Source organism: Venturia canescens, chromosome 2 (assembly GCF_019457755.1).
Source record: "Venturia canescens isolate UGA chromosome 2, ASM1945775v1, whole genome shotgun sequence".
In the NCBI taxonomy this organism is placed as follows: Eukaryota; Metazoa; Arthropoda; class Insecta; order Hymenoptera; family Ichneumonidae; genus Venturia; species Venturia canescens.
The window spans coordinates 9,811,873-9,826,707 of NC_057422.1; the positions used below are offsets into that span (position 1 = coordinate 9,811,873).

Here is a 14,835-nt window from a genome sequence, read left to right on the forward strand (position 1 = left end):
AATCGACAACCGACTAATGCGAACCTCGAGCTTGTAAAACTCGAGTCGTTTGTTCGTTCAACATCCAGGCATACAAAAGATGTCCTATACTGCGGTGAAGAACCTCTTTCACATCGATAATTTAATGTGTAACGTACGCGGTACATTCTCGGTGGACTCTTGAATGAGGAGTTTTTTAGTCGGAGCTGTGGAAACTTGAGAAAAAGGATTATTTTTGTGTTATCTGAATTTTCAATTTTATTCATTCATTCGAAGAAGCTCATTTAATTCGAATTTCAAATATTTTAAGGATTCTTTGTTACCTTTTTGATATTTTTAACTAGATAAAGGCACGAGTACGCCCCATCATTTAAACTTTAGAAACGTATTATTTTTACATAGTGTGTGTCACGAATCATAGACAACGAAATTTTCAATATTTTGCCATTTCTGAGCACTGATCATTGAAAACAAGGCTTGATCGATAACTGAAGTTTACGAAGGAGGTTTTTGGAAATTGCTTTTGTTATACTTTATCGATGACACCAAGCTCTCGCATTATTTTGAATATAAACAAAACACGTTGTTTGTTGAAAGTGAATTTGGCAACAAAAATTTCTCGGACTCGTTTCCTATGGAATGATCGTTCGTCGCAGCGACGCGTGAACAGACATCCTCGTAAACGCTTTGATGATTTAAAAGATAAATCAAGCAATAAATCCATCAGTCTTCACAGAGCTGCAGGCCACGAAATATTTAGGTCGAACGACCTTTCGATCTCCGATCAAAAGAAACAGAATCTCTTTATCGAGGTCCAACTTGTCGATGCAGGGACCTTTAAACTAAGCAGATATTAACATGAATATTCAAACGATGTTGATTTTCAAACGCTTATTGATATGATTTTTCTAAGCTAATAAAATCACTTCGTGTCTCTATCGAAAACTTTCAAGAAACTTTCGTATGATTTCTCAATCATTCTGCTATCAACTGTGTTTAAAATCTCTCCTTTTTTGAGATCAGGAAATCGTCGGAGACTTGCGTAATAATATCCGGCAAAGAACGTTATTCGTTTCGAACTGAGTTTTATATATAGAGGTTTTTGCTATGTAAATACACTTTCGTGAAACTCGATTTGACAGCCTTCAGGAGATATGAATATTCTACTGGTAATTAGACACTATCGAAATTAACGATCCTTATACAAATGAGGATTCTTTAGAGTCATTAATATTCCTCTTTTTGGGACATTAAGAAAACGACTACTTTAGTTACGAAATAATAAAACACAGGCTAATTGATATAAGTATGAGAAATTTGAGTCCCGAATTTCTTTCTTCTAAATCGCGTAATGTATTGTTTAATTCTTCTTTTATTTTGTCTCTGTTTTCGCAGTTTCCTCAACTCGAAAGTAATTTGGCTCCGATCTTGCGCGTGAGACGATTTCGTTTTTTTACCGCTCTGCTTCATACGCGTGGTTTCCGGTAAATAGTTTAATTTTTGTGAAAATACGTTAAGAGGCTTCCTGAAGAAAAGACGGGAGGGAAAATATACGTAACGGTACGCGATCGAAATTGAGACGCGTCGATATGAAAGTGACGAATTTCAATACAGACGTAAATTGACATTATCGCTTGCCAAGCTTGTCTAAAAATCGACTAGACTCGTGTGAAGAGTTCCGAGCTCGCCCTATCTTGGTAGTTTGTTCTTTTTATGGATTGCGTCGTTCGTGCCGGAGGTATACGAAACGCTCAGCACACGCGATCGTACTTTTCAACTAATATCTCGATAAAGCACGTTTCGAACGAAAATAAATTGAAATAAAAAAGAGTTCGGCGGTCTGGTATATCTGGGAAAAAAGATCGAGCGCGCGGGGATCGACGGGGAGCGCGGTTTCGCTTATGTATCTAAAAAGTCGTCGCAATAAGGCGCCTCGGGCACGCGTGGTACCCCAAAAAAAGGGGTCTCGGTCCGAACAGGTTCCAAGGAAGTTTGAACGAACCCAACTGTTGGCGGACGCTCAGTTATTTTTGTTCATCCTCCATCGCTTTGCTCGTCTCGTCGAACATAATCCTTGAATGAACGAAATCATGTTTCAACTAAATATACCAAACGCTTGAACGATTCATGAGAAAACATTCTTTCGTGGAAGCGCCTCACCGAAACCATTCAGCTAGTAACCTCAGCGAATCGAGTTATTTTGATGTGCTGCCTCCATTTATTATGGTGCTCAATATTTTTAACTATGGAAAACAATTATCCCTCCTGCGAGAATTTGAACTACTCAGTTCACATTTTCACAGTATTTTTTAAATTGAGTTTTTTCTGGTCAAAAATGCGTAGGTTTCTCATCACGAGTTAAACAAATTTCCAGTTTTATCTCATTTCATTCAACTTTTCGGCAAAATAATAGAGCTTTCTGAAAATTAATATTTCCATCAAAGATCGTTTGCTCGGTGCTGTCTAGTTTTTCACGTTCCTTATAAAGGACATCGGAAAACCAGAGAAAAACTATAGCACTCTTGGGTACTGCTGGTTAAAAATAACCTCGTTAGAGTACCTTCATTTTGACACTGCCACAGATCCATTATTTCATCGAATTAAAATCCGTGATCATTTACCGTATTGTTCAAAGACGCTCGTAATTATCTTTTAGAGCGATTGAGTAAAGCTAAAAAGAGAAAACATGTGACGTCAGTCTGTCGAAGCAATGAAGTACAACTTAACCGATAACAGTTTTCCTCGTCGTAAACGTATGTATTTTGTCCAAAGCTGTATTTTACTAGACTGCATTAATGCCTCTTACCTATAATTTTATAGAGGATAGTCAAGTAGTTCCAGCATCTACTTGACCGAAGCTTAGATGGACTGGAGCGATCGTGAGCGCCACTCGGCCTTATTCAGCATATTTGGTGGCGTGGAAACTGCGTACATGTCCGTGGACACCGTGGATCAGGTGTGCACGCACTCGCGGCAGGTGTAAGTCGAAGAAGGAGGCCGTAGGCTGCATTCGCGGTAGGCTAATCCGGATGGAAATCCCGAATGTGAGTCAAAAGCAAATTTCTAATTTTCCTTATGCATTAAACTCGAATAAAATATTTAATCGCTCCTTAAACCTGCGTAATTGGGCTGCCGTTTTTCTTCCATATATTCGTTCGATTATAATAAATACAACGGAAGAGATTCCGTTGTATAAAAATCAATAGCTGGTATTCTGTCTATAAAAATATTTTAAATCAAATTTCTTTGGACTTGTGATTATTATTGTTGCGGAGTTGAAGTCTTTAATCTTTCATATTGCAATTGGTACAGAGCGGTCTTGAGCGGATTTCATTATTTTCATGAAAAGAAAAGAAAATAATAACTCCGTAGGAGTAACGCACTTTGAATGTATTTTAAAAAGAAACAAATCGAAAAAATTGTTGAACCTTGCCGGCAAGATAAATATCTCGTATCGCCAACAAATTGCTCACATATTCGTTACTCCTTATTCCGAGCATCTTTACCATATGATACCGTAAAAAAGAGCGAAAAATAATATTGTATATGCAAGAGCACTTTCATGGTATCTACGTTTATTCCGGATCTCTTGGTGAACCGCAGAGGGAGCAGGTGCATCGAGAGAGGTGCAATGCCGGAGAAAGGCTGCGTAGCAACCTACACTCCTTTCAACCCAGTACTCTGCATGATATATTTTTGCTTCGAAGATTTCTCAGTTTCGGCCAGTTTAAATTATGGATGAGTGCCAACATTCTTTCGCTTCAAATTCCAGCGAACAAATGATCGGTGGCTTCTGGTCGATGAATCAGTAGAAATCACGTGCATTTGTCTGGATGTATATTTGATCACCCAACTCGAATGTCCATGGACGTAATTCAATGAACTTTCTGCGCAAAACAAAAATAAAATGCTCGAAAATTATCGAAAATCAATTCCAGCGTTAAAAACACTTCAAGAAACACTAAAGTTAAATACAGACAAATAAATAAGATCCCATTTCACGGACGATGTCGAATATCCTTGGAGAGCAAGTGAAATGGAATTGAAAAGCTCAGCATTGAGCTGGTTTTCAAGTATATTTTGCAGTCCACCACTCCTCGGCTACTTTTTCGTCAACCACCCGAAGATTGATCAGTCAAAATATCAAATTTCTCCAATTCTTCAAAGCTCAGTGTGAAAAACAGTCTTTTCTCTGTTTTTCACACTGAGCTTTGAAGAATTGGAGAAATTTAATATTTTGACTGATCAATCTTCGGGTGGTTGACGAAAAAGTAGCCGAGGAAAAAACAGACAAAAGACTGTTTTTCACTATGGCGAATTAGCAGCAGCGCAATTCAGTGTCCCAGCACTTTTTCATAGCCAAATTGAAAAGCCAAAGCCCCGAATTACGGAGCACAATAAAACAGTGCAACAGTTGCAACATCAGAAAAACTTACCCATGATTAAGCACGTGTATTAACACGAGTACAAAATGAAGTTCAAACTGAATATTAGTTTTCATTTTTATAATACACAACATTCGAAGTACGAAAAGTGCGCGATAAACGTGCCGTTTATTATACAGTCATAAAACAAGGTAAACCGCGAGAGGAAAAGGCGGTATCTATATCACGTTATGCTGCACCACATCGAATTACTCTATCGGTACGAATCATCAATGCAAGTAGGGAATTGCACTTTCTATGTGCAAACGCGACACGGAGATCTTAGCAGGGTGCATAGAGAATTTTATTAACGAGAAAAATGTTAGAGCTGTATAGATATTCTATTTTTACAATGAGACACGTATTTGTATATCCGTATTAATAATGTATGTGTGTATATTACAACTTATACTGCGATAATGTGAAGAGGGAAGGGGGAGGGGGGGGGGGGAAGGAGAATCCACGAGCCGTAAGCGTAAATTCAAGGCGGCGTGCGAAAGATTCAGACTCCACGGATCGTTTCGCGATAAGAAAATCGATAGGTCATCGGACGTGTGCTGGAGTCCACGCGACACGTTTAGTTACTTCGCCTCCTGCTCTCTCGCGGTTTTGATATAGTTACGTACTGATCATCTAATATCTAGAGGTACGAACGATTGTATTAGTAGCAATCACCAACACACTGGAGCGTGAATATCTCGATAACAAAAAGCCACGTGAACACACGTCGCTGCGTTTTGCATGCGAGGCAACATACGCCTCTCGCACTCTTTGGATGTTTGCTCTTCGCGTGTGTGCGAACTCGGAGGAGCAATGTGTGTGCACGAATGAGAAGCATTCTAATCGAGTTTGAGCATCTCGTGTCGTTCGCCTCATCGACGACTTTCTAAGGAATCAGGACTGCGTCTACGTATGGGCAATTAAAGGGCGACGACTCTAATGTAAGATTTATTAAATTCATGTACACGAATGAAAACACTTTTTTTCTTACTTTTTTTTCACAAATGCAAATGAGTGTCAATCGGCTCGTTTAAACTGGGGACGAAAGGACTGTAAATCCGGAAAGACGTTGGAAGAGGTTCGGAATAATCTTAACCCTCCTTAAGACTTTAAAACCTGAAAATTTCGGTTCTTATCTCGTAATTCAGTGACGAAACGAATATCGTTTTAAAAATTCAATGAAATTGTTTTCTTTTTATACCGTAAAAAAGTCTCGGATGACAGTTCGTAATTCATATAAACGGACAAATCGTAATGATAAATAAATTTGTTTTCGTGCTTCGATTTTCAGGCAGCTTGCGTATAATCGATAATCGATTTTATTATAAAGAATTGACGGAAAAGATCGACGAAAAAATGAACGTGGGAAAACGATGCTGGGAATATTGGTACAGAATAGCCCGTGCATCGTATAGACGATGTTGTACAAACGCGCGGATACGCGGATTATCCGGTGCTAATGAAGCTATCTCGTCTCTGCTCTCGCTCTCTTCCTGTGAATAACATCGAGAGCATATCATCTCGGCAACACTATCTCGCGCCCGAGAGACTCCCCGTGCTCTTTTTTCACTGGTAAAAGCTCTTTCTCTCTTTCTCTCTCTTGCCTGCTGGCTGCTCTCACGTTTCTCGTCGTCGCATCGCCCCGTAAAAGTTAGTTAAACTCTTTTCTTTCGGATGTATACGCTCACATACACATTGGTGTCACACACAGGCAGCAGGCCAGATATACAGACTCTCTGAAAGCCACAGGCGAGGGCGCAGATCGCGTTCGCCATGCTCTCGTCGCGTACCTCGTAGAGGTGAACACACCGTATGGGCCGCGGGCCCGTGTTAATTAAGATACGAGGTCACCTACATCGACATCGTGCCGCACCGCAAGAGAGTTCTGCACTCTCGGCGCTCTATACATCGCGGAAGAGCGGAGCCATTTTTTTCAATCGTCAATTCTTACTCAGGTTAAACCTGTGACGCGCGGTCGGTAATGGAAAAAACTCCAAATTTCGAATCCTCGCAACGCCACTCTTCTTCCAGTAATTACTATTTTTACGAAATTCAATTCGAATCCCCAGTTGAATTATCTCAAGAGAACAACATAGCGATTTTATTGAATTTGTTTTTTCATCGTGTTCGCGTTTCGTTCGGAAAAAAGTATCTCAACGATTATTTTTCCATCAGCAATCATCTGCCTCAAAGTGACAAAGCCACACGAATCGGTTTTGCATCTTTTTACGAATTAGCGTTTCTGTGCAAAATCAGAAAAAGACGTGGATTCTACAAATCGTACTTCGTCCTCCGGATTTCGCGAAGCATGACGAGAAATTCGGATGCGAATCTTAGCGAATCTTGTTCGGTAGCTTACTGTGCTTTTTTTTATTTCGAAAGATGCATATCTACACAGGAAAGTCCCGTACGAAAAACACAACTCGTCGAAGTAGTATAGTTTCTATCTACACACGTAGTTGTATCGTTCGGTTCGTATATTCGAGGTAGCAACGACCTCTTCACACCGTGCGATTTATTTAATAATCCAGAGAATCCCAGCAAAGTTATCCAATCATAGCGATCTTCATTCTCCGTGAATGTCCTTTAAATAGTGCTGGCATTGCTCGTTCGTCGTTCCCGTGAGATGTGAGCGTCGAGAGTCGTTTCCCGACGCGGCGATCGTCATGAATCGGCCGGTAACACAAACCGGGGTCACGCACGGTGGCCGAGGAAGAGTCAAAAGATTGGAGGAGAGCGTAGGAACGAGAAAAAACGGTTTATGTGAATTTCTGAAGCAGCCACGCGGCTGCGTGAGAGAGTACGATGGCCTCTGGAGATTACAGAGTACGCTCGTAATTTTTCTTCCTCCAAAATACTCTTCGAAGTATGTGCACGTATGTGCTCGGCTCCTCGAACACACAGACCGACGTATTTCGTTACATATTTTTATACAAATGTACATTGTTACATACGAAATTGAATCGTAATGAATTTGGGTGTGTATTCGTGTGCTCGAGTAGCACGACCGATGAAGAACGATTCAAAGCGGAAGGCGCTAGAGAAAGAAAAAACTGGAACGGTGTTCTTACGAATGAGAAAGTACTTCCGAAACTCGTGGACTACACACGCGTGCTTTTCGAGTAATTAGAGTCGAGGAAATCTCATTGTAGCTCCAGAGGAATTTGCAGACTTTTATTTACAATTTGTTGAATGATATCCGAGATTTTTGTCCGCCGGAGCAGGTACGGAGAACATGAAAAATCAATCTATTAGAAATACCTTTATTGTCGGTGGGAAAAAAGCGCAATTTGGTTATTTCGGTTCCCCTCGTATTATTATTTTCGTAGCAAGTAAACTTTGTAAACCGTGATGGAGTAATTACGGATGGTTTATCAGCAATTCACGCGTATAATTGATGACGTTCCGTTCGAGCGGTCGTAACGTATGGAATTAATTTCAATGATTTTTGCGATCCGTCGTGAAGGTTTTCGTGAGTGGGGGTTTTCGATTATTTTCTTTCTCGTTCCGGGAGTATATTTATTATAAGGAGATGTGCTCCGCGAGTGAAAGCAATCGAAGAGCGCGCAAGAAAGAAATTAAAGGACCTTCTCTCGAGTGTCCTTATTACGTCGCCGCGCGACGCGTCGGTACTTCTGTCTCCGTCTCCCTTGCGGCATCAAAAATGATTCGCGTAATTTTGTGGGTGCTTCTCTCCCGAGTTTGGCTTCTCGCAGGCGCGCGCGGGTGGTTGAGATTTTAGTCTTTGTCGAGGAGTTTCGTAAGCCCGCTTGTGTACGGGGGGGCCGCATCGAATCGACACCCGGGCTCCCATCGGGCCAGACGTTTCGAGAGAGCGTGCCGTGCGTTAAGCGACTCGTCGGGCTAAGTAACGAAGGTATATCGCGAAACGGGGAAAGTTCGCGGACGAGTCTCACCCTCTTGCCTCCGCTCGCGTCCTCCCAAAAAAAGAGACGAGAAGAAAAAAGTGCTCAAGGTATGGAGGCGAGAGCACAGCAGCCAAACCGGCAGATATAAGCGAGCACGGTTACGCGAGTCCCACGTTATCGTATCGCTTTTCTCTCGTGAGTTCTTCACAAAAGAAATAAAAAAAATAAAAATAAACGAAAACGACAGATAGAGAAAAAGCAAAGAGATTGAGCGGAGAGAGAAATAAAAGGAGAGAATTCTCGCCATAATTTACGGTCGTTCGACATTATCCCGCGGCTGAAAAGAGAGGCGTGACCTATGTTACTATCACAGAGAACACTCGCGCGACTCCGCGTGGTAGGCGGACGTCACGACGACGACGACGACGACGACGACGTTTGCTCGTTGCACAGTGTCCCATACGTTGAATTAGATTTAAGATGAATACAACTTTAAAAAACATTCCTCTCTCGCCCCTTGACTTTCGGCCTTACTCTCAGGAATGCTGCCGGCTGCTCGAGCCTCCTCGCATGCGCGATTATGAATACATTCGCGGCACAGCTTCGATGGCAGCAGATTCCTCGTGGTATCATTTCTCTTTGGCGGGGCGAAACGCGGATTACGGAACAATATATTAGTTGGAATCTCTTGTTTCGCGAGCAGAGAATTTCAATATTTGAAATCGCGTCAACATCGCCTACGTCGAATGACTTTTTTCCCATTCTTCTCAAAATCTCGATCTTATGTTTTGCCCAATTGTTTCGCTATTCGAATAGCGAATAAATTCGTCCTCCGTGCTCGTTAGAATCATCGAGCCATCATGCATGACATGTCAACTCATGCGATTATAGAAATAAAGGAACTTTATTTATTTCAACTGTTCTCTCTCGACACATTTGCGGTCTTGTGAATAATTGCCCGAGCTTTGTCAAACGAAATATAATCGGGATTGCGACCGATATAATCTCTGGTACAAGCACGCATCTGTAACGCTTAGTTTGTATCACTAAGTGTATCATGTCTCTGATCGGAGAAAGGACGGATGTTTAGCTTCGAAGCACGAAGAATGTGGCATTATAGCTTATTATAGACTGTATAGATACGTAATAATAACAATAATCATAATGATAAATCACATATACGTATACATATATTATAGGTATGAAAACACTTTACCGGGTATTTTACGAGCTATTATATTTGCTCTCACGGCGTAAAATCTATACAAAAGACAATGGGTGTTAAGTACAATGGATCACCGTTAGATACGTCGCGGTTTAACGATATTCCTATTTTTAAAGATAATCCGCACATGCGCTGGATAACGATTCAAGATTCCGTAGATTATCGAAGCACGAGCAAACGTCACGATGAGTTAATGTCTTCATAACTCAAATCAATTTTATGGCGAGCTCATTTTGTATGATCGAGTGTATAAGGAGGTTTTTTTCATTTACTCAAAATTCCACGAGTGTTTTTTTAAAAACGTTTTATGGATGTTTTTGATGAAAGGTTTTGGACTGTTTGCTCGTCACCGGTGTTCTTAACCACGTTCGAATAGAATGTATTATTCGAAAATCGCGAAGTAGTAAAATAGTCAGGCGCAGGCTTTTCCTTAAAATTTTTTTATCCGCAGATTGTTCACTGCTACCGAGGAATAAAAGTGAGTGAATCGCTCAAAAAGACGTTACGAACGGCGCGTAATTTCTGTAGAAAAAGGGAGCACTAAAATGCTGTTTCAGAAGCTCTCTCTCGTCGCTACTATTGCTAAGTAAAAGAGGTAAAAAATCCAAGGAGACAAGAAATTGCAGGCAAAGTTGAGGGGCCCTCCTCGATATATTCTTTCTCGGCTAATCGTGGCAAAACAACGCGAAGAGGAGCTATTTTACTGCGACCGTTTAACACGACTCTGCGGCTGAAAGTCCTCGGGGTCCCTTCAACGAACGGTGAACGGTGAATGAAATACGCCTTATATTCCGGCATCCGCATCATCGGGGCTTTTACTCTCACAAAAGTACTGTTGGATTATTCTACTACGGCTTTGGAGGTTTCTCGCGTCTGGGAAACATGTCAACGGAGCGATCCAAGTTTTTGACAAAACGTTAAAACATTTTTTTTTCTGGAATGACTTTACGGTTTGTTTCTATCGAGTGTCATGGTCCTGTACGATTTTTGGAGTTTCTTCAAAGCTTTTCCCTCGGAAAAATAGTTTTTAAGTACGATCAATCTTCGAATGAATTTTGTTGAAAACTCTTTTATTGGGTAATGTCAAAATGATAAAATTTGACAAAATCTTTTTTCTGCCTCACTGCATCGACTCGATATATGCTTCCCTGTTCTAGTCTTACATCAGGCAAAGATTTGAACTTCGAGAACAATGAAAAGAGTAGGAAGCAAGATGGTCAAGTTCTGTTGACCTCCAACCTTCTCTTGGAGCGTTCTCTCCATGCCGCCGTTTGCTCTTTCACGTTTCCTTCCCGACTCTTCTTCACTACATATACTCGCTTAGATCCATCTAAAGCCATGTTCCGTGAAGACATAATACGCTTCATTTCTTCAGGCCATCGGTCAATTGGACACATTACTTTGCGCCTTCCGCGACTCTGACATAACGCCTCGAGGCTCATTTTTCTCTCCCTCTCTCTCTTTCTCATCCTCTCGTCCTTTCTATCTTCCGAATCAATCTCACGTTGCGTTCTAATGAACGTTCACACGTGTTACAATCGATTCAGCTTCGTTGGGCATCACAACTTTTTCAATCGTGTTAAAAGATCGATCCAGCTGTGTCCCGGACCGCGCGCGGTGTCCTCGTAAACCGCTCGACGCCGCAGCGCCTCGAGTTCATGAACTTGGTTTATTAGACACGAACGATTTCACGATGTCACGTTGATGTTTCTGCAATTACAAACATCGAGGAAACTAACGGCACAAATGAGTATATAATTTGTGTATTTTTCTATTTCAACGGTATATTAGCCTCTTTTTGACGTCCGTGTTTTACCTCAGACAATGAAATATCTCGGAAAATTCGCGTTGGAAAAACGAAACGGAATGAGCGAAAGGAAACTTTCCTTCATTTTTCCCAGCGTGACATTTTTTCATGGCGCCACTTATTTTTCCCCAAGAAATAATTATTCAATTTTAAATATATTTATCGGAGGATTGACTTTAGCTCGAGAGATATTATTATCTTGTAATGGTCCCAAAGGTCTTGTTAGGTTGACACCGCGCGCGGTAACTCAATCGTGAGACATGCGAGGAAGATCATTCGAGTGAATGATGCGTGCAAAAGGATGGCGAACTTGGCCGAGAGCCGGCCCGAGTTGATCGACCCGAATTCCGAAGATTCAGGTCCTCATGACGGGAACCGGAACGCCACACGTGCCGTGACCAAACATTCGCGGCGTCTCACCTACCCCGCTCGTCCCCTTTGATCGTCGTATTTTCTCTATTTACTTTTTTTCACATCCTCGTTGAACAATCAAAACTTGGGCATCGTCTATTGAAAAAAACTCTGAGAGGTTCGGCCACTCGAATCTAGGGCAAATTGCGATTTATATTAACTCAACGGTTTTCGCCGTTTTCGCTGTCAGCTACGCCAGGGGCCAGTTCTCTTCCGCTCGTTTGACTTGAGAAATAAATAAAAGGTGAGAGAGGAAGAAAACAAGTTCATTGCTTCGGCGAGGGAAGCGACGGAAGGCCTAAATATTGATTGAACATTTTTTGCCCAATATTCGCGGATGGAGCGTCGATTTGACTTTTCATAGTCTCAACAACTTTCATTCATTTTTATCGTTCTGGCGTTCCCAGCTCGTTAAAGAATGCTTTCTATTTATGAAGAGAAAAAAAAACAATATAATAAATAAAACAAAGCTTCTTTGAGAGTAAACGAAAACGACCTTTTCCACTGTCTTCAAAAAGAATGAACTTTCTCCCTCGTTCATCTTATGTCCTGACGTAGCTTTTTGTCGGGCACACGCTGAGTATCATTAAGTATTCGCAAACAAGATCGAGCTCTGTTGTGCAAATTCGTTGCTTCGTTTATTTCTTTTATTTTTCTCTCCCCTTTACTTCTCACATTCGGCTATCTGACAGCGAGGTGGGCGCATTGATTGCTCTCGATTATCCATCGCGATGCCTACGCTTTGCTTTTAAGAACACTGCGACTCTCTGTTTCATCGACTGTAAAAGGTAACGTGCCAGTTGAGTTTGAAGTCCTTACTGCATCTCGTGAATTTCATTGGTCTACGAGGGAGCAGGAACCTCAAAACGATCCAACCCTCTTTTTATTTATCTCATAATGATTACCCGAAGACGTGTTATTGATCGAAAGTGGGAAGATCGGAGGTTGTGATATCTCGTTGATTGCCTGTTCACAGCTGCTCGCTGCATAATCCTAAAAATGTCTGCCATTACGAAAGTTCCCTTCTATAATTTCTACATTCAAAATTCACAAATAGAACAGTGAGTAACGAACGTGTAAACGAATTTAGATACGTCGATTTGAATCTCTCGGAAATATGAATTAATTCGGTGCCAAGTTTTGAGAGCAACTCTCGTGATTACTTTGTACGATTTGTTTGAAATATTTGACCTTAGCACGACCAGGTGTGCGCGAGCAGTACACGTGCCTTGGAACACGTTTTTTTGACAATCAAAAAATTTACCCAAGCTCTTTGAAATCCATAACCTTCACGCGTCGTGTAAGTGGGAAAATGTTATGAATCATTCGAAAACACAAAGTATCGTTGTCATATTTTATAGCCACAATATTTCTGAGTTATTTTCAATAATACAGCTTTTATAAAATTAAATATCCGATAAATACCTTTAGAACCATGATTTATCGTGGCGAAACACGAGTATGCGTACGCTAAGAAAAAAACGTTATTGGAACAACGAAATATGTGGCATTACGCGGTGCCAATGAAATATATGATCATCACAAGGTTAAATATGATTAAACGAACAAAAGAGTTTTAGATCAAACTGCAGATTCATTCTCTCCGAAAACATTGCAGTTAAATGAAAAAAACTCTTCCAATAACACCAATTGTTATTAAATCAACATTTTTTTTTCTCAGTGTATATGCAATCGCAATTCGAGTCGTTGATTCGGCCCATCAATTAATCCGCACCAGCATCGACGAATCATTAAAAAGCTGAGGATATAAATAAAATAGGAATTCGTTCCCGAAAAGAACGGTATTATAGCGTGTGTGATCAATTAGTTACGCTCTGTTCTACATAAATTGGTGTTTTCGTTCGTTCATGATATTCCACGTAAATTTGCGAATTTGAATCGGTGATTTTCGTGTCTGGCAAGCATACGAAATGAACATACATACTGACTGCATAATACAAAGTACTCGTGCCGTTGCCTCTTTTCTTCTGTACAGGCTCTCCTTAATACGCTTATTCGAATTGGGAAACTGTGTCAGCCACGAACATCAAATAGTAATCGTTCTTACATCCACGTATAATAAATATGCACCTGCCAGTAATATATTACGCATGCATGACGTTGCGTGCATTTCTGCTCGAAAATCAGTACTTGAATAATCTCTCGAAACTCGATATAAATCGAATCTCCTGAATTGCGACGCTGAATGCGTCGTAAAACTTTTCCATCGCTTTATTTGAAAAATTCGAAGCACCTTGCTCGAAATAACTTTTGTGTCTAAAAATACGTTTTTTTTGGTAATTGGAGTTTGAAAAAAGGTGGTCGCCCTCATGCACCTGTTCGTCGTGAAGGCAAGTAGTAAAAATCCACCTCGGCGATTGAATCTTGAGGCTCAACTACCTGCGTACGAGCGTGCGAAGGGTCTATTCTGTATGAGGCTTATTCAGTGGAGCATGAGTGGAAGGGAGATAACGTGACAGCAGCGCGAGAACAACGAGTGAAAGAACGAGACAAAGCGTGCTTATTATAAGGAGAACCGATCCACGCTAGACTGCATCACAGAAGCTTCCGGTGCTCCTTTTTCCCACAATACTTTAAACCGAAAGTGTAGCAGAAAGGAGGGCGCTACACTTGCGCATGGTCGGATGTACAACAGTCACTATAACTTGCTTCCCAAACGACGAATCTAAACAAAAACTCGACAGTTGTTTGTCTACAGTTTTCCATACACGAATGGCTTCTTTTTCCCCTCCATTTGGACGCGTTTTTCAAAGCCTCTATCCTTATGAAGTCATTTATTTTTATGAAAAATCTTCAATAGTCGAATCGTCGGATTCGTATATTTTGTAAAAAAGCATTCTTCTCACAGTTTAATTGTCATAGAGAATTAAATTAAAGTCTCATCACTTTTGAATTTTATCATTAAATTCAAGACGTTTTTGGACGAGGCAGGAATAGATCTGATCATTTTTCCCCTCGCGATGGACCTGCTCCAATTTCGGTATTCACTCAAAATTCAAACAGTAAAAATGGTCAAAGCTTGAAACTATTCGGATTAAAATTTGTTTTTCAGGATTGCCTACATACGTGCAGTTTCACTTAGACACTAAAAGACAATCA

General features: G+C 40.8%; 1 protein-coding gene across 2 annotated transcripts in view; it reads left to right on the forward strand.

Moving 5' to 3' along the window:
- Positions 1-14,835, forward strand: part of LOC122405913 (uncharacterized) — a 134,798-nt gene that overhangs the window by 112,850 nt on the left and 7,113 nt on the right. The window contains exon 4 of one of the 2 annotated variants that reach the window (XR_006259844.1): positions 2,800-3,023. The exons of the other annotated variant lie outside the window; for it this stretch is intronic. The gene's annotated coding sequence lies outside the window, so the exon portion shown is untranslated. The remainder of the gene's footprint in view (positions 1-2,799; positions 3,024-14,835) is intronic. 2 annotated transcript variants of the gene reach the window in all.